Here is a 5,924-nt window from a genome sequence, read left to right on the forward strand (position 1 = left end):
GGCAAAGGAGAAAAGTAAAGACAGACCCATTTGAATGCAGAGTTCCAAAGAATAGCAAGGAGAGATAAGAAAGCCTTCCTCAGCGATCAATGCTAAGAAATAGAGGAAAACAATAGAATGGGAAAGACTAGAGATCTCTTCAAGAAAATTAGAGATACCAGGGAACATTTCATGCAAAGATGGGCTCAATAAAGGACAGAAATGGTATGGACCTAACAGAAGCAGAAGGCATTAAGAAAAGGTGGCAAGAATACACAGAACAACTATACAAAAAAGATCTTCATGACCCAGATAATCACGATGGTGTGATCACACACCTAGAGCCAGACATCCTGGAATGCAAAGTCAAGTGGGCTTTAGGAAGTATCACTACAAACAAAGCAAGTGGAGGTGATGGAATTCCAGTTGAGCTATTTCAAATCCTAAAAGATGATGCTGTGAAAGCACTGCATTCAATATGCCAGCAAACTTGGAAAACTCAGCAGTGGCCACAGGACTGGAAAAGGTCAGTTTTCATTCCAATCCCCCCAAAAGGGCAATGCCAAAGAATGTTCAAACTACTGCACAATTGCACTCATCTCATACGCTAGTAAAGCAATGCTCAAAATTCTCCAAGGCAGGCTTCAACATTATGTGAACCAAGAACTTCCAGATGTATAAGGTGGATTTAGAAAAGGCAGAGGAACCAGAGATCAAATTGCCAACATCCGCTGGATCCTAGAAAAAGCAAGAGAGTTCCAGAAAAGCATCTACTTCTGCTTTATTGACTATGCCAAAGCCTTTGACTGTGTGGATCACAACAAACTGTGGAAAATTCTTCAAGAGATGGGAATACCAGACCACCTCACCTGCCTCTTGAGAAATCTGTATGCAGGTCAAGAAGCAACAGTTAGAACTGGACATGGAACAACAGACTGGTTCCAAATCAGGAAAGGAGTATGTCAAGGCTGTATATTGTCACCCTGCTTATTTAACTTATATGCAGAGTACATCATGCAAAATGCCAGGCTGGATGAAGCATAAGCTGGAATCAAGACTGCTGGGAGAAATATCAATAACCTCAGATATGCAGATGACACCACCCTTAAGGCACAAAGTGTAGAAGAACTAAAGAGCCTCTTGATGAAAGTGAAAGAGGAGAGTGAAAAAGTTGTCTTAAAACTCAACATTCAGAAAACTAAGATCATGGCACCTGGTCCCATCACTTCATAGCAAATAGATGGGGAACAGTGATAGACTTTATTTTGGGGGGCTCTAAAATCACTGCAGATGATGACTGCAGCCATGAAATTAAAAGACATTTGCTCCTTGGAAGAAAAGTGATGACCAACCAAGACAGCATATTAAAAAGCAGAGACATTACTTTGCCAACAAAGGTCCGTCTAGTCAAAGCTATGGTTTTTCCTGTAGTCATGTATGGATGTGAGAGTTGAACCATAAAGAAAGCTGAGTGCCAAAGAATTGATGCTTCTCCAACTGTGGTGTTACAGAAGACTCTTGGGAGTCCCTTGTACTGCAAGGAGATCAAACCAGTCCATCCTAAAGGAGATCAGTCCTGAATATTCATTGGAAGGACTAATGCTAAAGCTGAAACTCCAATACTTTTGCCACCTGATGTGAAGAACTGACTCATGACACCTGATGCGAAGACCCTGATGCTGGGAAAGATTGAAGGAGGGAGGAGAAGGGGACAACAGAGGACGAGATGGTTGGATGGTATCACCGACTCAATGGACATGAGTTTGTGTAAACTCCGGGAGTTGGCGATGGACAGGGAGGCCTGGCGTGCTGCAGTCCATGGGGTCACAAAGAGTCGGACACGAATGAGCGACTGAACTGAACTGAATGCTCCTTCCCCCACTGTTTGCACAAGTCTGTTATGCCTGTCTCTTTCCTGCCCTGCAAATAGCTTCATCAGTACCGTCTTTCTAGATTCCACATATATGCATTAATATATGATACTTGTTTCTCTCTTTCTGACTTACTTCACTCTGTGTAATAGGCTCTAGAATCCTCCACTAGGTTTTTAAATTTTAGTCAAGCTAATAGGAAACTTAAAAATGTTATTATATGTTTTGAAGCAACTGATGAACTCTAAGAAATGAGACTAGAGTTTACCTTGCTCCTAGAACACTTCTCTTAAAGGGATCCAAGACTGATGGCATTCAGTCCATGGAAAAATAAATATTAGTTGATGGAAGAGTTAATAACATTTTCATTACCATGAAAAAGTTTTTGCTATTTACCTTTTACAATCTTTACATGAAGCATGAAATACTTAAATAGGACTACAAATTGGAATGAAAGCTTTAGCAGCCTTGACAATGTAAAATAAAGGAAAAGCTGATGATAGGTGAGAAGTGGAAGGAAGAAACAGAAAAAAGGGGGGGATATATTATAATCTCATAATGTAGAAAGTAGAAGGATGACAGTTAAAACTTGATAGGGCATGACAGAGTTTAAGGTGCATTATTTAAAACTGCAAAAGCAAACAATAAAAACAATAATAATAACATGGGGAATATATGGAGTATGTGGAGTTTTATGTGTATTATTGAAAGTTATAATAATAATAATCAATTGGAAATTGTACAGTTTGCATAATTAATAAAAAACAGAAGTAAGAGATGGGGAGTTAGGGTTATAGTATTGAATAAAATCTACATTTTTTCATAGAAAGTTGTAAATAGACATAATTTAAAGTTGATAAAACAAGAATAGATGCATAAGCATATTATTTAGACTTACTAAGATAAACACCCAAAGAACTAAAAAAGGTTAAAGAGGTTGCACCTGGAAAATGCCCCTGAAGGTATGACAAGCAAGGCCTGGAGATGGTTGCTTTTTATTGTAAACTTCTCTGTACTACTTAACTGTTCACTACCATCTGTATGTATTGGGTTGGCCAAAAAGTTCATTCAGGTTTCCATAAGCTGTTCCCCAGTGAACTTTTTGGCCAACCCAATGTTACTTAGCTATAAAAGAATGAAGTTTCAAAAGTAAGATTTATTTGGGGAAATGATCAATTATAATCCTCTTGCTGTGAGTGATTTCAGCTTTTACTTTGGAGAGAGAAGAAATAAAAGAGAGAATCTTAAATGAGAATGAATATGCATTATGGGATCCAGAAATTGGGAAGCCAGAAAAGAAAATTGAGGAAGATAAGTTAAGGGGACAAAAAGGATCATTACCAGGTTGAAAATAAATGGTAAACAAAGACTCTCATTTTACTTAGAATGTTTCCTTCAAAATTCCATCTGATTTGAAATAATTCATGGTTTGAAAACTTGGGTAACATATCCAGAAATGCTGGTATTAATAGAATGGGCTGACTTTCCAACCTCTCAACTTCCTAGGTCAATTTATGGTTTACACTATTTCCAAATAAATTCTAATGTCAATCTGATCTCATCACGTCCTCCTCAAACTCTCCAGTGGCTCCTCAATACCTATTCAATTAACTATTACATCCTCACCTTGATATTCTGGGCCCTGAATAATACGGATTCAACATCTAAGTTGCCTATGGTTACACTACTGGTAAGTGTTAACGTGGAAATTTAAACAGAAGCAGCATAGCCTTTGAAGCCTGCACTCTTTCATCGAATACATACAGCCTCTCATGTGAAACTCACATGTGCACATATAAAGCCATGTAAGAATGGTCATGGCAGGCCGGCCATGGGGGACGTAGGGGGCGGGGCAGGAAATGCCTGGGGGCAGTAGAGCCCATGTCGGCCTTGAGGCGCTCGGGCTACAACCCTAGTGAAGGCCTGTCATGGCCACTACTACGGGCCTGGGGGTGGAGATGTGCCAGTGCACCCGCCTCCGCCCATCTACCACCGGCCCCGAGCCTCCCCAGCCTCCCATTTCCTAGCGGGGCCGCGGGGGTGGCCCGGCGGAGACCACCTGGCCGGGGGAATGAGGAGGAGGCAATGCCTACTAGGCGTCTGGAGGCGCCTGGTCAGAGCCGGGTCGTGCTGGCAGAGGTCACCAGGAGCAGCCACCATATCCTAGTTACAATTCTAACTGTTGGAATTTTGCTGGTCAGAGCTGGGTCGTGCTGGCAGAGGCCACCAGGAGCAGCCACCATATCCTAGTTACAATTCTAACTACTGGAATTCTACTGCCCGACCTCGGGCTCCTTACCCAAGTACATACCCTGGAAGACCGGAAATGCAAAGCCAGAGTTTGAATTCTTATACAAATGGGGAATATGACCTACCATACCCCACTGGCCCGGAGACAAATACTGCCTCATACCCTGGGGCCTATTACACACCTGGGTATGCTCAGACCAATTACTCCACAGAGGTTCCAAGCACTTAGCATTCATCTGGAAACAGCCCAACCCGTCTCCGGTTGGATGTACCCCCAGCAGGACTGCCAGACTGAAGCACCCCCTCTTAGGGGGCAGGTTCCAGGATATCCTGCTTCACAGAATTCTGGAATGAGGGTACCCTATTACACTTATGGGGATGGTGATCATAGTGTTCCACAACCAGGACCAACCATACGACCCCAGGAGGACTCATGGGCGCCTCCAGGTGCTTATGGAATGGGAACCTGGTACCCCTGGCCTTCAGCTGTGCCCTCGGCACCACCAGGGAGTCTCTACATGAACGAAAGCACTTCATCGTGGCCTAGCAGTGGCTCTCCTCAGCCACCTCCTTCACCGCCACCCCTACAGCCTAAGGACTCCTCCTATGCCTACAGCCAAGCAGATCAAGGAATGAGCCGGCACAACTTTCCTTGCGGTGTCCATCAGTACGAGTCCTCAGGATCAGTGAACGATGACAGTTCGGAGCTTTTGGATTCCCAGGTCCAGTATAGTGCTGAGCCTCATCTGTATGGTAATGCCACTCACAAACATCCCAGCACTCAAGACCAGGGTATTCATCTTGCTGAAGAGTGTTTATCTTCAGATGAAGGGACTCCCCCAAGCATTAAAAAAAACCATACATGTGCTGGAGAAGGTCCAGTATCTTGAGCAAGAAGTAGAAGAGTTCATAGGAAAAAAGACAGACAAAGCATACTGGCTTCTGGAAGAGATGCTAACCAAGGAACTTCTGGAACTGGATTCAGTTGAAACTGGGGGCCAGGACTCCATCTGGCAGGCCAGGGAAGAGGGGAAAGAGGCGGTTTGTAAAATTCAGGCCACACTGGAAAAATTGGGGGAAAAAAGTATTATGAAGGGATTTAGAACAAAGGGAAGCCTATTACTAACTTGACCAAAGAACTCTTGATTTTGGTTAATTACCCTCTTTTTGAAATGCCTGTTGATGACAAGAAGCAATACATTCCAACTTTCCTTTGATAGAAAGCTTGAAAAACTGGTACAGGACTTGGAAAAACAGTTGGGTTATGAGTTGTTTTCAGACCAGTGAATGTAATAGGGAGCTCTCGGGTTATGGATATTGCCAAGTAGACTTGCCCAGTAAGAAATATGTGGGTGTTGGCAAGCTGCTGCTTATCAGCAGGAGGCAAATTCATCTTATTGAACAGGCTCCTCAGAAACCTACAGGATAAGACTGGATGTTCTTTGGACAGGCTCTGTTTTTTGTAAATATCTGGATAACTTGTCACATTTTTATACATTGTAACTTGTAACTGCTTTCACCATACACTTTGTGTGCAAATTACAGCTTGGACTTTAGCCTCCTTGGACCTCTGTTTTGTTTTGTTATTTGCAGTTCACAAATATAGTATGATTCTCTAAAAAATAAATGGTCATGGCAGCATTGCCCCAAAACTGGAAGCAATCTAGATGTGCATTAATAGAGAAAGGGATCAGCAAGTTAGGTAAGGTCACATAGTTCAAAGATCAGAAATAGTTAAATGAACCAGATATATACGTTTCCATATAAATAAATCGTTAAAGAAAAAGGAATTGAGAATAGCAACTTGTTGAAGATTAAGTACTA

General features: G+C 42.3%; 1 pseudogene; it reads left to right on the forward strand.

Annotated features, from left to right (window-relative positions):
- The first annotated feature begins 3,731 nt into the window (after nucleotides 1-3,731).
- On the forward strand, nucleotides 3,732-5,231 carry LOC129640175 (BAG family molecular chaperone regulator 4-like; annotated as a pseudogene).
- Nucleotides 5,232-5,924: the final 693 nt, after the last annotated feature.

The sequence above is a fragment of the Bubalus kerabau genome, chromosome X (genome assembly GCF_029407905.1).
Source record: "Bubalus kerabau isolate K-KA32 ecotype Philippines breed swamp buffalo chromosome X, PCC_UOA_SB_1v2, whole genome shotgun sequence".
Taxonomy (NCBI): Eukaryota; Metazoa; Chordata; class Mammalia; order Artiodactyla; family Bovidae; genus Bubalus; species Bubalus kerabau.